Source organism: Passer montanus, unplaced genomic scaffold, assembly GCF_014805655.1.
Source record: "Passer montanus isolate IOZ18808 unplaced genomic scaffold, ASM1480565v1 scaffold200, whole genome shotgun sequence".
NCBI lineage: Eukaryota > Metazoa > Chordata > Aves > Passeriformes > Passeridae > Passer > Passer montanus.
In genome coordinates this window covers 260044-281228 of record NW_024366593.1, presented here as the reverse complement: position 1 = coordinate 281228, position 21185 = coordinate 260044, and the positions used below count along the sequence as shown (strand labels likewise).

At 48.3% G+C, this 21185-nt stretch overlaps 2 long non-coding RNA genes across 5 annotated transcripts; both read right to left on the bottom strand.

Annotated features, from left to right (window-relative positions):
• Positions 1 to 55: 55 nt before the first annotated feature.
• On the bottom strand, positions 56 to 9340 carry LOC120501743. Of its 3 annotated transcripts, none has more exons than XR_005627390.1 (3): positions 5982 to 9340; positions 3247 to 5049; positions 56 to 293 (listed from the first exon to the last, which is right to left on the bottom strand). It is a non-coding gene; the product is annotated as an uncharacterized LOC120501743 (long non-coding RNA). The 3 variants fall into 3 exon arrangements; XR_005627389.1 differs by lacking the exon at positions 5982 to 9340 and having other exon boundaries at positions 3247 to 3444; positions 4851 to 4865; XR_005627388.1 differs by having other exon boundaries at positions 3247 to 9292.
• Positions 9341 to 20804, bottom strand: LOC120501745. Of its 2 annotated transcripts, none has more exons than XR_005627392.1 (3): positions 19950 to 20804; positions 18392 to 19602; positions 9341 to 15575 (listed from the first exon to the last, which is right to left on the bottom strand). It is a non-coding gene; the product is annotated as an uncharacterized LOC120501745 (long non-coding RNA). The 2 variants fall into 2 exon arrangements; XR_005627393.1 differs by having other exon boundaries at positions 9341 to 15538.
• Positions 20805 to 21185: the final 381 nt, after the last annotated feature.

The following is a 21185-nucleotide window of genomic DNA, read 5'->3' as shown; positions in this document are numbered from 1 at the left end:
ATTTCTCACATACTCTGGTGCTTTTGCCTCCGAAAGAAGGAACAGAGTCATCCTGTTGTGCACGTACCACAGTTGTTTATTTCTCAGCACAGTGGGAAGATGTACTGCCAGAGGTCCCAAACCTTCCTGACCCGATGCCTTGTCTGCCAGGAACTATTTAGTGTGATAATGGCGTTTGATAGACTGGACACAAACACCATTGTCACACTCCACAGCTCTGGGAGCAGGTCCTTAGCCTGTGGAAGCAGTGATGGAGGCACACTGCAGACTTCAGCAGGGGGGGTTTCAAAGACCTGCAAAACAGACACAAGACCAGGTTTGTGCATATTTATATGTGGCACATCAGGGTCCTCACAAGGAGGCGGGACACAGGGTCCTGAATTGGTTTGAGGTGAATAGTGTGTCTCTGCTAGCTGTGGGAATGTAAAAGCTAAGTGGCTTTGAGTGCCCTTACAGACAAGGGAGATGGACAGCACCTGAGAAAGTAATCTGTACTATTCTAGAGGCAAATTCCTGAGGAGAGGGATGACTAATTTCTGCAAGGGCCTGTGTCTTCCTCTAAGTGGTAGTCAGCTCAGAATCAGCATCAGACTTTTATAGCTATGTCAGACCTGAGGAATCACAATGCTGGGGATTATATTTGATCTTCATATACTTGTTTTTAGCAGCATTTTTGAGTAGCCCACATACAAGATAGCCAAGTTGGTCTGTAGTCCTGGTCCCACTGCCCCTGTGCTATTCCATAATGTTCTTCTGGGTCACATCAGCACCTGTGCATCAGGGAATTAAGCTCTGGGGTCCATAGCTGTGGTGTTTCAGAGGCTGAAACACCCAGCTGCACAGGCTGGGTGTTTCAGAGTGTTTCTCTGTGTGTTTGGCCTGCTAGCTGAATAACATTTCACCACACTCTCAGTCTGAGAGCAGAAAACATCCCATAACAGATTATGTGGACTAAGGAGTGGATTAAGAGCACGCAAACATGTGGATTTGTAATCCATGGAAGTTCAGTTATATGCCATCACCACATCTGAATTGTGCAGAGAGGCAGAGAAAACAGAGAAGGAGGAGCACATGGAAGGGGGGAGGTTAGAAACCAGGGCTGGGGTGAACAGCAGTAGCCTTTTTTTTTTCTAAGTACTGAAATTTGAACTTTCTGGCTCAAAAGAGGATCCCCTGTGGACTGGTTGGAAGCCTCTTGGGAGGGGATGCAGTTGTCTTTTTGTGCCAAAAGGTGAGAATGGGATGTCTTGCTGTAGTGCTTTTCAACTCCCCTCTCACTTATTTTTAAGCTCAGAAATGCATTCCCATTTTACATGCTGTGGAGAATTTGCTCCTCATGTGTAGTAAAGCCAGACTCTCCAACAGTCTTCTGGATCTGGTTCTGCTTTAGCAATAGAGTATTAAGGAAGTTAAAGCTCTCAAAAGGCTCATCCTCTGAGAACTCCTCCCTGGATTTAGCCTTCTCAGCAGTCCTTTTTTGTGAAGGGAGCACAGTGCTCACAAATCAGCCCACTCAATTCTACAGCATCAAATGTTGAAGTGCCTGCACAGAGGTGATGCCAAGGCACCCAGATGAGCTGCTGCCCACCTGTACTGACACAACTGCACCACCAGCCTGCTCTTCACAGTGTACCAAGGGTCTCCTCACCCTGTGATCTAACTTTATATCCTACCTGCATCTTCTTCCCAATTGTAACATAGTTCATCCAGTGTTGATAGGTCAGGGCAGACTTAGTAGGGCTCTGGATCGGTTTAATTCTTCATTTACATCAGGGACCTCAGGGAAGGGTTTGTGATAATTCAGAGCCACAAGCTGTCAGTAGAAGCTGGGTTCTGAGTGCCCTTTGCTGGTGGACAGACCAGCAGAGAAATGGACCTTCAGTGTTTGACTACCAGATCAGGCTGTTTCATTTCTCCAGTGTGATTACTACAACAGTAATATTCTGGCATTCCCATCCCTGCCACAAAAGCAAACCTAGAAATGCTCGGGCGTGGCTGACATCCAAGGGATTCTCATGTCCCACTGGTTCTGTCTGCGTTTTGAGTCTGTAGTGCTGCCATGGGACAGAGCTGAGCGTTTGAACACACACACAAAACAGGCAGATGTGCAGATCCACAGGTCAGGCTCCTATGCAGTCCCAGCTATGAAGGAGACATCTCTGAAAAAGGAGATGAGCTGCAGCACACCCTGAGCATCACATGGCATTGAGTCTTTGGAATTAATCATGGCAAAAACCCAGTCGTGCCAGAACATTCTGTCGGTAAGGATGCAGCTGTGCCCCGAGGTCCACGGGGCTGGTTTTGGTAAAAGTGCCTATGCTGCAGCTGGGGAGAGTGAGAAATGAATGCCAAAGGGACAGAGGTGCTGTACCTGGCTTTTTAGTTCACCTCAGTGTTGGTGTCTTCCCTTACCTTTCCTCATACACATTTTACTCAGCTTTCTCTCTGCTGCAGAGGGGAAGGATCATGCAAATTCCTACTAATGAAGCTCCCTGAAGAAAAGCCTGGCAATCCTGTGCAGTGCAGGAAAGCCCAGAAATCCTGGCAGAAGGACTTGACTTCACTGCAGAACACGTAAGGAGAAAGCAAGGCAGCTGATGCCACTGTAACAGGCAATTTTTAGTCCCTCAGCTATGTGGAAGCTTCCAGCAAATCAACAGGAATATTTCCATGACAAAATATCATGCAAGAAAGAGAAATGGCCACTAGGTTTTAGTACTACAAGGGGAAAAAAAAAAACCAAAATAATGGGAAAGTTACAGGGAGAAAGCAAAGCATGAACATGAGAGAAAAATCCCCTTTTTGCTTCTCTTCTGCTGGGCATTTGTGTAAAGAACATCGTTGAGATGTTCCAGTGCAGAGGAGCATTGTGAAGAAAAATGGGTTTTCAAGAGAGTTTTTTGAGATGGGGCACAGAACCTGTCCTTCCCACAAGGCCAGACCTGGAAGCATTCTTGGTCCCCCGGAAAGTCTGTCAGCTTCCCCACCACACCATTTCTTAAAAACAATCAACAGGGTGGTTTGCACTACCCTAACAAAAGCCTAATCTCTTTCCAAGTGCAGGCAGAGATCCCTAGGTCCAAGACATTAAATCCTGTTAAATTACACAGTTGAGCCCTGGGTATGTGTGGATATTTTAGTACGCTGAAGTGCTTAGTTGGAAATCCATCTGCACTATTTTACTTTTGTTAATCTCTTTTAGCATTTCCTTTTCCTCACATAAATTTTGCTTAGGAAGGCACTTACCATCGGAGACAGCAGCCAAAGGATCCTCTGGTGTGTTGTTAGGGCTTGGCAGAACTGGGATTCTCTCGCAGGACATTTTGCTGACTGTCTGGACTCGAATCTTTGGAGTCCTGGTTTCTTTTCTGAGTTCCCAGCAGTGGGCAGCTGCTGCAAGCCTCTGCTTCCAGTGGACACCTTTCCCTCTCCCTTTATGGGATCCTGAGGTTTCAAAGTAAACAATTCATTCTTGCTCTGATAAGTCATATTAAAATATTGATCTGGGGGAGGGAGATGACCCTTGCTGCACTGAGCTGGAGTCACCTTTAGTCAGACTAAAGAATGGAAAAAAGCTCTGAGACTTCAATTTTCTCTGTTCCTTCAGAGAACACAGGTGGGGAGGGAAAAATGCAAAAGATAAGGGGGTTTCAGCTCTTTGTTTTGCTGAACCCTGAGATGAAGAGTGTTTACTCTGGCTGCATATTAATTGCTTACTTCTGCCAGTGAGACTGATTTCATCAGTTCCTCAGTGCTCATCTCATGTTCACTGCTGAGGCTTGCCAATCTTTTTTCTTTCTTAGATTTTGATGTACTGTCTACTTTTCTTGGTAATGTTCAGGTTTTACTTTTTCCAGCACACCTAGGAGGTAGGGGGGAAAGCCTGGCTTCAGTTGAGCCTGTCTGAACACCACTGGCAAACCCAGGAATGGTACACACCTCCCAGGACCTCATTCAACAACGAGACCATTGCATAAACCTCCAGTTTAGGGCCTGATGAATTTCACTTTTTTTTGTGAAGGCTAAAATAGGATTTGAACCTGAGATTTTCTCTGAACATAAAGTAAAGCACATTTTGGATATGAGAACATTTGCTAGTTAACTAACAGGTGCTTCATTGCTTACTTTCATTACCATACTTCTGTTCCGTTAGAACGTTTTGGAAAAATCTGAAGTAGTATTTTGGGGGTTTAGAAAGCAAAGTTTTCAATATAAATACTTCACAAAAGTGAGGAACCAGGTAATTTTACTGATTTTAGCTGGACGTGTCCATCCAGCAGCAGAAAACCACCATGAAACCAAATTTGGAGAACATTCTGTGTCTTGTTCTCTCCTCCTCACACCGTCTTTGTTACCAGTTGATGACACATCTTTTTTTGCTTAACACTGTCTTGGACTGCAGATCTGTCATGGCAAGAATAATCTACTGTTTCCTGAAATGCTGATTTCTACTCCCAGTCCTGTTCTGTAAATAGTAATTCCTTGTTTGGGACTGGTACACGCATCCAGTGTAAAGATGACAAAAATACCACTTCTACTAGTTCAGAGTCTGCCCTAGTAGTAGAACAAGGTTTGGGGAAAGTAGGTATCTAAAAATGACCTGTACAATTATATCAGCATCCTGTGTGCAAACTTGTTACGCTACTCTGAAAGTATGGATGTGCTTTTGAAGTCTACAGAAGATATCAGATAATATGCTTAATCAGAAAAAGAGGACCATATTAGGTCAAGAAGACCTCACATTAAAAAGAAAACAACCAACCCAAAACCAAAGTGCCACATGTTGTCCAAAACACGTAGTAGAAAAAACCTAACGTGCTACTTTTAATCACAGCAGAAACACCACTTACTTGGTATTTGTGTGTTGTGTTTTTTGGGGGGAAAAAACCCAGTTCCCCTCAAAATGGGGCTCTGCAACTGTAGGTGAAGCACTGGTCACTCCACAGGGAGCCTGGGGAAAGTCTGGAACTGCATTGCAACATCCAGTACTGCTGCAGACTGGTTGGGGTCCAGTTCTCTGAAATGAAATGCCAAAGTATTGGGAAATTCCTGGAAAAAGAAAAGGAACTGGTTTGGTTAAATGTTACTAAAGGTCACACAGGGGCACATAATGCAACATGCATTGCAGATAGACCTGAGGGCCAGATTCTTCCCTTGGAAATATTCCAAGCAAAATTGTCTAACTTTGTAGTGCAGTCTAACTGTGAGGCTGCCAATGCTCAGAGCAGAGGACTCAGTCCTGTGATCTCCAAAAGTCCCTTCCAGCCTAAATCATTCTGTGCTTCCATTTTATATGCAGAGTTCCTGGTGAATAAGGTGTCACTAGACAAAGGACACGATTTGATCCCTACAAAAGCTCTTTCCTCTCATTTATCTTATATATAATGTGGAAGATATATTGAGGGAAATGGAAGTCACAGGGATGGTATCTTTTCTGTGCAGAAACAGTGGAAGAACAGCTTCAAAACTGAAGGAATAACTGCAGGGGTAAAAACCTGAGCTGTATCTTTGTGGCTTTACTCCAGCATATAATACTCTTCAACTGATCCGGGGCTGGCTATTTTATCTTTGGAAAAATCCTGCCACTGTCCCACCAGCTGTGGACATGGCTCCCTTAGCTTAAACTTCCAGACAAATCTGGGTCAAAGATTTAGGCCAGAATCTTTTATGGAGAAAAATTACACATATCCAACAGTGGAATTGGATTTCTCCCTTTGCTTTCTTAATGACAGTGATTGTGCTGACTCAATTTTGGATATGGCCATATAATTTCTGAGAGGACATTGCTACAGGAATTCTTGGGCTCAGAGTAGACAAAAGGTGGTGTTTGTCAGCTTATCCCAGAGTACTGCAGCATTCAAAGGGCATATTTACCACAGTCTCATGGACAGAGGTAAGGGCTACAAGTGCTGGGACAGCTCGGATCCCAGAGGAGAAATGCTGTGATCCTTGTCAGTCAATGGCCACTGGTTAAAGATTACCTGTGCTGGTCACTCCGATGGCTGGGTAGAGAAAGATTAACTCAGAGCAGCAGAAAGCTGAGCAAAGGTCTTTAACCTGGAAGCCGTGATCTCTTCTGATTTCTGCTGGGGATCAGTAAACGAAATTGATTGGAGTTTCCCAATCATCAAACTCGTTACATCAGTTCTGGATCGTCCTGGCATTTCCTGTAACCATCCGCCCTCTGACAGAGAGGGGTTGGGAATTATCTTCAGATTAGGAGAGTAAGGGCTGGCTGACAATGTATTCTCCATGATGTTGCTTCTTCCCCAGCAAAATAGTTGTGGGCAGAATTTAATCAATTTTGCTGTAAACAAAAGACTAACACGAAAAATGTGTATTTACCAGTCCCTCAGGGCGACTCCCCTTCCCCCAGGAGATCTGCTGGCTCTGCAGACAGGGGTGCTGGGCACACCAGTGTGCAAAGGATGCCCTAGGGTGGGTTTGAGGGAGCACCTGCAGCTCTGTTAGTCCCCTGTCCCCCGAGCCGTGCATGAGGATAAGCAGCTTTATTAATTTTTTGTCTCTGCAAGTAAAAATTCTGTTTCAATCCACTTCTTGGAACTTGAAGAGACTTTGGTGACCTGAACTCTGTCAGTCCCTAGCGCAGTCTGTGCCCAGGGCTGAGGGTGGCTCTGCTGAGGGCCCTGTGCCCTGCCCTTGTCCCTCCATGAGCCCAGCCCCAGCACCAAGGCCCGGGGCAGGTCTGAGACAGAGGCTGGGCAGCGTGCACAGGGCTCCTGGTGCCCTTGGCTTGCAGCCAGCTCTAAGTTGTTTTCACTGCAGGAGCAGTGCCTGTGTGGCTCCCGTGTCCCAGGAGATGCCTGTCAGCATCTCACACAGGTGCTAGTTTTGCTCTTTTGAGAAAAGCAAAAAAATCAGTTTGGCCCCTTGAAGAATCATGCCAAGTTTTTATAGTGGTTTTATAACTCCATGCGATGTTCTGCCGGGACCAGTGGTGACTGGAGGAGCTCCCTGCAGCTAGTCTGGCCACCAGAAGGGCTTAAAGTCAGGGCCCAGAAGTAGCCAAGTAGCCTCAGCTTGGCATGGGCTGGACTTGGCTTTCCTTTTCTATATTCATCTGCTCCTAATTGCCCAGTTAGACAGAAAAACTGCAGCAGTGATGGCAATGTTTTGGAGATAGTGGTGACAAAGAAATGAAGAATGAGCCCTCGAGTGACATTGCAGGCACTCTCCTTGCTAGCTGGAAACTTCACACAGATTCCACATTTAGTCTAACCTGTTTTACCAACTCATTTATCACCCTATGTACCGTGAAATTGCATTTCCCATAGCTATTCCAGTCCTGTTTGCCATGGCTCTGCTGAACTGAAGCCTTTTTCACAAAATCCTGATTTCAAGACCTCAGAGAAAAAGAAGCTGCTATCTTTTGCCAGTCTATCCCTCAGGTAATCCAAACCAACAGGTCTGAGGGGCAGGCTGTGGCTGCTCAGCTGCAGCTGGTCTGTAAAGACTTAGGTTGGTGCAGTGCTGAGCATCAGACATCCTTAGGTGTTCAAAGATAGTTTTGAGTGAGAAGGACTGAAGTAGGAAGGAAAGTGAGGCAGTAGCTTTTGTGAAAAAGTTGAAGTACTGTCTTTCTAAAAGAAAATGTTTGTAGCGTTGGTGACTGGAGAATACTCCAGAAAGGATTTGCTCCCAGTGGGCAGAGGCCTGAGCCCCTGTTACCTGGCCAGGGAGAACTGGGAAGTTTGTGTGTCAAAACTAGAGAATCCCAGAATGGTTTGGGTGGGCAGGGACTTGAAAGATCATCTCCTTTCCACCCTCATGGGCAGGGATGTCTTCCACTGTCCCAGGTTGCTCCAAGCTCTGTCCAACATGGCCTGGGACACTACCAGGGAGGGGCAGCCACAGCTTCTCTGGGCATCCTGTGCCAGGGCCTCATCACCCTCACAGCTGAGAATTTCTTCCCAATATCCCCTCTAATCCTGCCCTCTGCAAGTGTGAAGCCATTCCCTGTGTCGTGTGAGTCCAGGCCCTTGTCCCAAGTTCCTCCTCATTCCTCCTGTGAGCCCCTTAGGTGCTGCAAGTTGCTGTTTTGCAGGGAATCTGCACACAGAACAGCAAGGGGTGAAATACAGATCTTGAGCTCAAAATAAAGTGAGCATTGGCAATTCCTGACCTAGCACTGGGAACTGCAACATTATGTATCAAAAGAATGGAAAGCAGAATTATTGATGTCCAGTACAGGCTGTAGAAGGTGTTCAGGCATGCTGGAAGTGAATCAGCCCTGAGTAAGATCAGCTGTGAGGGTGCTTCAGGGACCTTGTGACGGTTTTTTGGTCTAAAGCGATTCTCAGTGTGTAGTGAGGGCTTCAGAAGTGGTTTTGCCAAGTTGGAGAAGCATACCCATTGCATTGGATATTAAATTTACTGGATAACAACAGCTCTGGAATTCCTGAGACTGCTCTTCTAGACTGACTTGCCTGGAGAGACTTAAAACTGCCAAGTAAGTGGACTTCTATTTTTTGTGGTTGGAATGGGGTGACTGAGGTTCCTGTACTTGGCAGTTAAAATACATGATGGTTTGCCTTGGCAGGTATTAGATTTGGTGAGCTTTATAGAAGGATTATCTGTGGGAAATGTGCTGGATCAAAAGAAATTACCAGAAAACTTTTTGCCTGTCTGCCACCACCTTCATACTCTCTGAGGATAGCTTGGAAAAACAAATAAACCAGGGTGTGGTTAGTGAATCAGAGGTGGCCTCGTGGTTCAGCTTCTGGATGATCAGGGGTGTTGGTGTCTGGATCATGGACACTTCTGCCTGTTTCCTGAAGCCTTTTTCACAAAATCCTGATTTCAAGACCTCAGAGAAAAAGAAGCTGCTATCTTTTGCCAGTCTATCCCTCAGGTAATCCAAACCAACAGGTCTGAGGGGCAGGCTGTGGCTGCTCAGCTGCAGCTGGTCTGTAAAGACTTAGGTTGGTGCAGTGCTGAGCATCAGACATCCTTAGGTGTTCAAAGATAGTTTTGAGTGAGAAGGACAGTGAGGCAGCAGCTTTTGTGAGAGAACAATTCCCTGTGTTCCAGGGCTTTTTCCAGATCAGCTCTTGGAAATCAGTGGGTTTGTCCGGTGCTCACTGAGCACCGTGGCACAGAGCTCCCCAGGGTATTTAGCTGAAGTGTAATCCCAAATCCTGCGTCACGGACTAGGCTGACGTGTTCGTGTGCCCGCACTTCAGAGCCCCATGTGGTGTTGGTACCCGGCGTGTGCAGCTTCCGTGCGTGACACACAGGAGCACTGGGAGCGCTGGAGTCCCCGTCCCTGGCACCAGAGGTCACTGGCTCCTGCCGGGAGCCAAGGGCTGCAGCTGGCACGACAGGGGCCGTGCTGTGCTGCGGGGCTCGGGGGCTCCGGGCAGGGCCCTGAGCTGCCCCGGGACTGCGGCACCTCCTGCCCGTGGGGCCAGCTGCTGGCCCCGTCCCCCGGGCACTGAATGCTCCTGCGGCCACAGGGCTGCCCACAAAGCTGCGGGGCACGCGTCTGCTGGCTTTAGAGAACAAAGAGCAGCCTCTGCTCTGCTCTCCCTGGCTGTGAAAACAGACAGTCACTAACCTGCTGTTCCGTGTCCGCCTTTGTCCCGCACACCGCGGAGATGTCACTGGGCTAACGGGGCTGGCCGGGCCCAGCTGGGTTTAAAAGGACACCGGTTCTTGTTGGGTGGGGAGGGGAGGAGTGCCCAGCTCTGCAAGGAAACATCTGCCTGTCTTTAACCGCTAGCAACTGCATGCACGACCTGCCCGTGTAGTCACAGTTCAGCTCACCAGAGCCTGAAATCTATTGCCATAGCCTCACAAGGTTTCCCAGTTACACAATGGTGTCGCCAGAATACAGTTAAAGAGAAATTATTTGGAGAATTCCATTCTGTGTTTCATTTCTTACTGGTTAACAGTGTTAGTAGTATTAGTGTTTGAGAAAGGAACTAGTTTGCTGGCTAAATCAATTAATTTTATATCTTTTTAAATTTTTTTTTAACGGAGAAATGAGATCCAACAGTGAAAAGTAACCTTTTTTGAAAGAAACACAAAATAAGGGAGAAGGGAGGAAAATTCTGTTTGGTTTCCAGCAAATGCCCACTTTAAATATCTATGTATTGATATTCTTATTTGGAGATAGTGCTAAGGTGTTTCAGTAAATTTTTTTGGACCAAAGGTACCTGCTCTATCAATCTGTATCAGTCTCACCAGGGGTTATATGGCACAGCCACTGTAGAGCCTGTTCATGCTGTATGGGTCCCCTCTTTTGCTGAATCACTGGTATCAGCTTGCTGTTCGGGAGTGTTTTTATTTTTAAAAGCTAAAACTTTCTGCTGGCTCTAAAACAAAACACTTTCCAGCCTCTTGGAATTTTCTGTTGTATTGGAGAACAATTCAACACATGCAATTCTTGTTTTAGTGATCTCAGTGAATTAATCTTTATTTTCATTAAATAGGAGACAGAATGTGCCCATTTAAAGATCAAGAAACAATTACTGAATTTCATATCCAAGTGAAGACTCTTTAACTGTGTAATTTGCAGTCATTTCAACATTATTTGCTTCCAAGGCTTATTCAGGGATTCAGATATTATTCTCTCTGCTTACCAAAAAGCCCCAACTTTTAATTAATGCTTGCAGGATTAATTCTGTATGAACTGAAGTTTAGAACTCACCTGCTGTTCCTAGAATACTCCTGAAAACTTGGTTTTCTTCCTCAGAAGTTTATTATGACTGGAAAAAACCAGAACAGCACATATACAAATCTGAACCTTTATCCCCAGCGGGAAGTGAGTTATTTCCTCCAGATATCAGCTGGTGCTTTTCCAGCCTACGTGAGAGCTTTCTCCCACTGCCCAGGCTGCGGAGCTGTCCTTGGCATGGGATGGGTGGCCCTGGTCCCTGCCAGCGTGTGGCTGCGGGGCAGATGGGCCGTGCCTGGGGCTCTGGGAATGCTCCCAGACTGGCCCGGCTCTGGCTGTGCCCTGGCTGCTGCTCCCAGGCTGGCACCGGGGCTCTCTGTGCCCCAGACGGGCTGGCCGGGTGGCACCGGGCACGGCAGTGCCTGGGAAGGAGCACAGGAGGGCCCGGAGCTGAGGGGTCACAGCTGCTGGGGATGGATGGAGATCTCTGGGGTGTGACCGTGGGCCAAGCCGGGCTGTGCTCGCTCGGGGGTGGCGGGGACAGTGGTGTGGTGTGGTGACACCTGCCTGCTGCTGGCACAGCGCTTGTGTTCCCACTGTGCCTGCTGAAGTAAGGTACCGTGTGCCCATGGCTGGCATGTAGGAGCTATTTCACATATGTGAGCTGGAGCATGTTAAACATTTATCATTCCTCTCAAGCCTCTGTGGGCGTGGGCCAGGGCTCTGCTTTACCCAGGTCAATGAACAGGCTCTGGGGCCATGTTCGAAGCTAAGTGGTTGTGTGGCAAGATTATGTGTGTTTCACAATTCTTAAATGCTAGTAGAACATTCCTGAGTGCTAGTGGAATATAAAGTCCAATTTTAATTGAGGATCAGTGAGTAACTTAACTAGACATGAGTACCATACTGCTGTGACAAGCAGCCTGGGAATTCCTGGAGTTTGTTAAGGATAATTTCTCATCACAAGTGCTCAGCGAGCCAACTAGGAAAGGTGCTGTGCCACAGGGGTTTGTGAGTAGAGGACTCATGGCAGGAGTGATGGCTCTGGTCACAGAGACCATGAAATGGTTGGATTTAAATTTGTGGTGTAGTTACAAAAAGCAGAGTTGTCGCCCTGCATTTCAAGAGAGCAAATTTAAGCTGCCAGGGAGCAGTTGGCCACGTCCCCTGAGGAGCTGGTCAGGGGGCCCAGAGTGCTGGTCAGGTTTGATTGAAACACGCGCAGGAGAGGCAGAAGCCAGGCTGGGGGGTAGGTTGCCAGCTTGGCTGGACAGGGCACGCTGCTCTTGGCTCTCTGGAAGCCAGGCCAGGTGCCACGGGAAGAGGAGAGCTGTGGTTTGCCAGCAGAGTCCTTGGGCCTCAGTCCGAGGGCTCGTACTGTTCAGCACTGGTATCCAGGATCTGGGTGCAGGAGTGCAACACACCAGGAGCCAGTTCGCTGAGGATGCTCAAGTGGGAGGTGCCGTGGGCTCGAGGGACAAGAGGCCTTGCAGAGGGATCTGGAGAGGTGGAACACTGGGCACTGCTCAGTGGCAGGAAATCTAACAGAAACAGCAGCGCTGCTGGCAGGAGAATTCCTGGCGGATTCTGCAGGGCCGGATTTCACCCAGTATGTAGTAGTGCAGCACTTACCATGTGAATTACAGCTTTTTGCTGAAAAGCAGAAAGATTAATGTATCTGTTGGGAGCATGGGACGGAGTTCTCTTGAAGTCAGGCAGTGGCAGCCACAGGTTTGTGAGAACTGGCTGACTCACTTTTACCCCAAACTGGGAATTTTTCATCAAATTAAGTTTTCCCGAAATGCGTCATTTGACAAAATATTCCAGCTCGGCTGAAATTGTAACTTAAAGGTTTCTATTTAATTTGTACCTGTATTTTTATTTAACTCCTGAAAGCTGGCATTAGTATGGCAGTTTGAATGAATGCTGCTTTTTAAGTGCTGTTTGAAGTTGTGCTTTCATTTACAGTAAGTCTTGAGGGTTTCGTGTTGGGTTTTTTTTAAAAGACAGCTTTACATAGCATAGTTTGAGCATAAGAACAGGAAGAAGCTGAGTGAGGGTTGCTATGTATTGCTTATGTGTGTTGCTGATCCAGCACCTAGTGAAGTAACGGTGCTGGATTAAGTAATTTTTTTCCCCCAGTACTTTCTAAAGGCACTCCGTTATTTCCAGTACCAGCTAAATAATGATTTTGGTGCTGTGCTACGTCTGAACTATGCTTTACTGACAGAGAAGTTTCCACAGCTATGCTAGTAAGCTGAGAACTGTCCTGGCTTCTCTGGGGTGGCCCCTGTGTGCACACAGGAGGTGCAGGAAGGCCTGGCCTTGCCTCGTGCCTCTCCCAGGCTGCATCCCCAGCAGTCCCTTGCCCTGCTGAAACGAGCAGACTCCCTACTGCTGAGCTGAAAGGCGCTCAGCAGTTAATGTGGCACTTTCTTGGTGCCTTTCTTCTCTCGTGGTGCTGGGTGAAAGCTCTGAAAGGTGATGTCTAGCAGACTGTGAAGGAATGTTCTGTCAGTGTTGCCAGAGGCAGGCCCGGCTGTGCACTGCTCCCAGTGGCTGCCTGGAGAGGAAATAGGATTTCATCATCAGCAAGAAAAATCCCAAGCTAGGTACTTGTGCTGATGCTGACAGAAGACTGTGTTTGCCACGTGATAAATGACAACTTGGTAGTAAAAATACAGTGAATTGAGATGACTTGTGTACTCCACAAACCTGTATTTGATTACAAGAAATGTATCACTATATAGTGGGTGTGTGTTACCAAACCATGCTTGAGGTGAAGGCACCAGAGGCCAGAGATGCAGGAACTGGCTCTGAGCTGAGTTTCCTGGTGTCTGCATTCAAGCCCTGAGAGACACTAGACAGAACAGCCCAAAATCCTTAGGCAATGTGGTATCCTAGGGAAGTAGGGACAGTTTTGGTTTATTTTTGTTTGTTTTTTATTTTCACCTAAGTGAGACATGAAGTAAAAACTTGCTTCCAGGAATCCACATTGGTGGAGATTCAATTTCTGGTCCAAATTTGTGCTTAGAAACAGTAATTCTGCCTCTCTCTAGTGTTTGTCTCTGCATCAAAGTCCTGATTAACTTCTCCAGGTCTAAAAGCTGCTGAAGGAATGACAATGCTGCTGACATCTCACCATGAGTGTCCTTGCCAAACAGGACGTCAGCAGCTCTGTTGCTCTGGGAATTTAGAGTACAAAGCAACCTCAAGGCAGCTGCATTTTCTTACTGGACTGCAGTTCTTTCCTGGGCCAGGAGGCTGCCAGGCTGGAGTTGTTACTAGAGCCCTTGCACTGCACACAAACTGCTGCACTCTGGGTGCTCCTGGCTCTGAGCTGTTGTCCACGTGTAGGGCAGGAACATCTGTCACATCTGGGTTGTTCCTGAGGAACACTGACTTCTCTTGGGCTGCTTCCCTGGCATGTAACACCACCTGCCTTTGTCTTGGGGATTTGGACTCCCAGAACATTGGCTGATGTGCCAACTCTTGCAAGAGGCTTGGCACTGTTGTTACAAACCAAAGGCAGAAAGGAGCAACAGAAAGATGTTTCCTGCCTTGCTATCAAATAGCAAAGTCCCCTAAAAAAAGGTGAAAAAATGGAATTGAATGCTCCTGTTTTTTCTCTCTCTCTTTTTTTTTTTTAACCTATGGACACAATCAGGAAATGCTGAGTCCAAAATGTGTGTGTTGTACCCAGCTATTGATAAAACACAGAAGCACAATTTATACTTACATTATTATTACATAATTGGAGATGGTGAACCACCTGCTTGCTTGCCTTGGAAGAGGAACTGTTTCAAACTTGACAATTTTCTTAAAAGCTGCTGTTCACAGAAGTAATGCACTAGGGCAAAGGAAATGACTGGTGTGGTAGGGAAAATGTTGCATGTGTGCAAACAGGTGGCCCTCAGTTCCCCGAACTCTAGGTGGGCTGCAGAGGAAGGTAATTACTAGACTTACACTATGTTACCCCACTTTTAAGCAGCTAGAAGTTATTTAATGGTTGTGCTCTGTAAAGAACCCCCTTAAATATCTGTGCTGCACCAGCACACTAAAACATGTGGAGGTACAGCAGACAGGTATCTGCCCATGGCATGCGACTAATATTTGCCAAGTATTGATCTAGTGTGCATCTCTTATCTTTTAGCTGTAGTCCAAGGTTCAAAGTTTACCTTTTGTTTAAAAACTGATTTCACAGGGAGGTCATGTCCTTTAGCTAATCCAGCAGCAATAGAGGTCTGTAAAATTGAAATTGGTTTACCACTACTTGGAGGAAAGCCCCTGTGGCATTGAGATGTATCCACTGACGTGGCAGTATGCAGAGAGCCTGGACAAGTGACAGTGGAGGAAATAATTAGTCTGCTTTGGAATGTTGTGGTGTTGCCAGAGCCAGCCTCAAACCAGGAGAAGATAAACCCTGACCATTTGCTCCTGACCCAGGCACACCCACAGCCCTTCCCACAGTACTGGTCACTCATCCCCACCTTCATATTTTCACTGCAAAGAGTCAGCTGAAATTATTCCCAAATAGCTGAAACCCAGAAGCACGCTGGGAAAGGCAAGTTTACACAAAATAAATGGCCACAAGAAAACAATAATCTAATGTAGCAGAGGGTGTTGGTTTTTACTTCCGATTTTCCTTTATAAAGTTACGTGCATTTGTATATGACAATCTGTAAATAGGGGTGAGGAAAATCTCTCCCTTTAGAGGCAGAATTAAGTGATTATGCATCAAGAATTTACTTACAATTTTAAAACTGAAGCAAGCACAGAGTAGTTCCTGTCCACAGCAAGTTCGGCGCATTTCATTTCTATTTAAGTGACCCTGGCCACTCTGGTCAGGGTTGTCTCTGTCTCAGGCACTGGGACTGCAGTGACCAGGGCATGGACAGGCTGAAACCAGAGCAGATCCCTCAAGATTGGCAACGTGCTGGGGACAGCAATGAGCAGAAACCATCAGCCTCTGGGACAAGGACTGCATTTTAGTTACACACATCATGCCCCAGGTAGGATGCAGCTCCTCAGACCCTCTTAGAACACAAGCCACTTCTGATCTAGTCCTCCTGTCCTCCACAAAAACCACAGGAATTCGAATTTTGGGCTACCTTTACAAACTGCATTTCAGCTTTGCTAAAGCCAATCCCTGCAGGTCCCTGCTTTCCAGAGCACCTTGCTGATCTCCAGCTCCCTGGAAAAGCTGCCCCAGTGCCAGTCTGAGCCAGCAGCAGCCACAGCCTGCCTGAGGAGAAGTCTGGAGAGGCCAGAGCCTCCCCTGGACTGCTGCACTGGAGCGAGCTCCAGCTGCAGACGGAGCTCTGCAAACAGCCTCCAAGTGTTCTAGGATCGCACCTTCAGAACGTTCAAATCACACCTTGGAAAGAGCTCCTGCACCAGGCCTGGTCCCAGCCCTGTCACACACACACACGGAGACACACACACACACACAGGGCACACACAGGGCACACACAGGGCACACACACACAGACACACAGAGGGCACACACGGAGACACACAGACACACACAGACACGGAGACACACACACACACACAGGGCACACACACACACACACACACGGCACACACACACACACACAGACACAGACACACACACACACACACACACACGGAGACACACAGACACACACAGGGCACACACAGGGCACACACACACACACAGACACACACAGACACACACACACACACAGAGACACACACACACAGACACACACACACAGGGCACACACACACACACACGGCACACACACACACACACAGGGCACACATACACACACACACAGAGACACACACACACAGACACACACACACAGGGCACACACACACACACACGGCACACACACACACACACAGGGCACACATACACACACACACAGAGACACACACACACAGACACACACACACAGGGCACACACACACACACACGGCACACACACACACACACAGGGCACACATACACACACACACAGAGACACACACACACAGACACACACACACAGGGCACACACACACACACACGGCACACACACACACACACAGGGCACACATACACACACACACAGAGACACACACACACAGACACACACACACAGGGCACACACACACACACACGGCACACACACACACACACAGGGCACACATACACACACACACAGAGACACACACACACAGACACACACACACAGGGCACACACACACACACACGGCACACACACACACACACAGGGCACACATACACACACACACAGAGACACACACACACAGACACACACACACAGGGCACACACACACACACACGGCACACACACACACACACAGGGCACACATACACACACACACAGAGACACACACACACAGACACACACACACAGGGCACACACACACACACACGGCACACACACACACACACAGGGCACACATACACACACACACAGAGACACACACACACAGACACACACACACAGGGCACACACACACACACACGGCACACACACACACACACAGGGCACACATACACACACACACAGAGACACACACACACAGACACACACACACAGGGCACACACACACACACACGGCACACACACACACACACAGGGCACACATACACACACACACAGAGACACACACACACAGACACACACACACAGGGCACACACACACACACACGGCACACACACACACACACAGGGCACACATACACACACACACAGAGACACACACACACAGACACACACACACAGGGCACACACACACACACACGGCACACACACACACACACAGGGCACACATACACACACACACAGAGACACACACACACAGACACACACACACAGGGCACACACACACACACACGGCACACACACACACACACAGGGCACACATACACACACACACAGAGACACACACACACAGACACACACACACAGGGCACACACACACACACACGGCACACACACACACACACAGGGCACACATACACACACACACAGAGACACACACACACAGACACACACACACAGGGCACACACACACACACACGGCACACACACACACACACAGGGCACACATACACACACACACAGAGACACACACACACAGACACACACACACAGGGCACACACACACACACACACACACACACCCCCCCAGGCCCTGCTTGCAGAATTCCCGATGCCCAGCTCCGCCCTGTGCCCGGTGCTGAGGGCAGGCTGACAGAGCATTAATAAAGTGCCCCTGCTGAGGGCAGTCATCACCTCAGGCCTTCAGGCTTGCCAAGGTTTCGTCGTGAACTGACCCAAATTCCATCTCTAAATCTCTGACAAGTCTTGTTAGGAAGGCACCAGACAGTCACCCAGGCCGCTGAACTGAGAGCCTGCAGGAGTAAAAGAAGCTTTGCTGGCAGTAATGGAAGTTCCTTTCTTCCCTCATCAGTCGGGACTGTAGCACTGAATCTTTGGCACCCAGGGACACGAGAGCTGCCATGGGCACTCAGACCCCTCAGACACTGTCATTTCTCAGAGCTGGGCGGTGCTGAGCTGCTCCGTGTGCCTGCAGTGCTTCCGAGGGGCAAGACACATCCCTCGTCTGCCTGGATACACCTCAAGGTCAAACAAGTGATTTCCTTCTCTCTCCCTGACCCTAGTGCTGCAGAAAATTGTGTGAGATGCTGGGGTCTGGGTTGGAATTGGGTCAGGCGGCCAAACAGATGCCACGAGGGGCTGGAATTACCTGTGGCTTTCCAGACAGCAGCAACCAGAGGAAACGGGGTGCCAGAGCTGGGTCCCACCAGGCTGGTTCCCTCCGAGGGCAGCCTCCATCCTTCTCTGGAGAAGAAAATGAAAAATGGGAAAAATGAGGCAATGAGTATGGACAAGTAGGGAAAATTGTGAGAGTACATCTCGAGAAAAGCTCCGTGGTATTAAATAAATATTTTGAAGTAAAAATGAGGGAATTGGTGGAAAAGTAGGGGAATTTTGGGGGATAAAACTTTAGAAAAAATCTAAGAATGAGTATTTTTGGGTAAAAATAAGGTAAGGAAAACTTGGGTTGTAAAACTGAAGATAGTCCCTAGAATAGATGATTAATATTTTCTTGTAAAAATGAGGAAATCAGAAGTGGAAAGACAGGGTAAATTTGGGGAGGAAAAGTGAAATAATCCCCGGAGGTTCAGGAATTAACATCCTGAGGTAAACTGAGGTCATCAGTTGTGGACATGGAGCAAAAAGTTTGGGTGTAGAAATGGATGTTTTCTCCAAGATGGAGAATGAACATTTTGAGGAGAAAATAAAATCACTGGTCGTGGACAGGTAGGGCAATTTTGGGGTAAAGAGTTAATCTACATGGAATATGTAGGGGATGTTTTTGAGGGAAATTAGGGCCAGAGGTGAAAGTCAATCCAAAGCCAACCTTGCTTCACCTCCAAATCCTGGGATAAATTCTACAAGCTGCCAGTGGAGAGACTAAAAATTATAAAAATGGAGCCAAGAATATTAAGAAGGTTTCTGGGAATCCCATCCCAGTGTTGTCATTGAACTTCTAACAGATCTTAAGTTTTTGATGACAATCATGTATTTCTCAGTTGGGATTGCCACGGACCAAGTGAAAGCTCAGGACTTGTTTTGCTCACTTCTCCCTGGCATCTTCCGAGCCATTGGGGAAATGCTGGAGAGGACAGGAATTCCAGGTTATTGGAGAAGTTTGACGCTGTCGTGTCGGGTGCCAGCCATTCCTGCCTGAGGGCTGTCCAAGGGGCTGCTGTGTAAAACAGCATGAGCAGAAAAGCAGCAGCAGCCATCCCCAGCTGTTTCTCATGATGCCAACATTTGCTCGGGAGTTGAGAATATGAATATTCTGAGTTCAGTCCCCAGGTAGGCCAGTCACGTGGCATCATCTGACCTGATCATCCTCGGGGGTCTTTCCAACTCAGAATCTTCTGTGCTCTGGAAATAAAGAGGAAACAATTTCCCTTGGCATTTTAAACCCAGGGGATTTTCCATTGCAGACGGCCACAACCGAGCCGAGCCGAGCCGCGCCGAGCCGAGCCCCCACCGCAGAGAGCGGAGCGGGCGCGGACCCGCCGGCATTTACGGGCTGCACTCGGCTATTATTTATTAATCATTATTGTCATTATTAATTATTATTTACGTAATAATTTTACAATTAAGGAATTTTTAATTATTCATGACATAATGAGTTATAATTACTCATTAATTATAAAATTAATTGTAAAGTAGTAGATAATTAAGAATTAGTGGTGACCTCTTGGATAATATTGACACAATTATACCTGCAGTAGTAAATCAATAACATGAATGATGGTCTCAAGAATAATTAATTACAAAAATAACTATTGAGTAGTAATTAACTGAGGGAGCCGAACGCAGCGAGGGCACCGAGCTCGGCCCAACCGAGCCGAGCTGCGCCCAAGTGCCGAATCCAGACGACTGCGGCCGGAAATAGTCGAGTTCAGCCGTGAGCCGACAGTAGCCGAGTGTGGCCGAAGAGCCGATTATAGCCGAGTATAGCCGATTATAGCCGAACCAATCCGAGTATAGCCGAGTACAGCCGAACCAATCCGAGTTTAGCCGAGTGCAGCCGAAGTGAGCCGAAGAGCCCTGTGGGGCGGGGCCCGGGGCGGGCTCAGGTGCGCGGGGCCCCAGGGCGGCTGCGCGGGGCGGGGCCGAGGTTATTTAACTCCCGAAAAGGCGCTCGGCCGCCATTTGCTCACTCTGAGCAGCTTGCGGAGGGCCGCTTTGTGTCCGGGCTCCGCAGCCCGGTCCAGGAGGCGCTTCGGCCTCCCCTGCTGTCCCCGCCTCTACCCTTCCTTCTTTCTCTTCTCCTTCTTTTCTGCCTTCTCTATAACCCCTTCGTTCTGTGCCTTTCCCACCTTTGTCTCTCCTCCCCAAAGCCGACTCCTTTCTCGCCATTTTCGGCCTCCCCCAACCCCTTTACCCCTTTTCTTCCCCCTCCCCGTATTCCTGTTCTTTCTCCCCTAAAGCCTCCCCTCCTCTTCCCCCAAACCCGACCTCCCCCGACTCATTCCTGTGCTGTCCCTAGCCCGCTACTCCCTTCTATTCCCCTCTGTCCCTCCTCTGTCTACGGTCCCTCTTCCGCCATCCCGGCCTTTCCCTTCCCCTCCCTCTTTCCTGGGGGGACCCGCAGAGCGGCTCCGGCCCCGTGTGGGGACCCCAGCGGGGGGCGCCGGGCTCCGGCCCTCTGGGCTTTATTATTGCCCGGCGCCCCGTGGCTGCGGGGAAAGGAGGAGAGCGGAGCATGGAGAACGGGAAAGGGGCAGCAGAGGGGTGGTTGAGGGGAAGGTGACATGGACAGAGGGCAGGGGGGAGAGGTCGGGGTGTGCGGGACAGCAGGGGATGGGAGCTGGGGGGAAGGCAGGGAAAGGGAAGGAAAGGATGGATTGAAGGCAGGCTGAGGGGAAGGAGGCGGAAGGTATCGTGGAAAGGGTAGGGGTGAGTAGGAGAATAGAGAGGTGGGATGGGGGGGTAGGAGGGGGCCACCCGGGAGC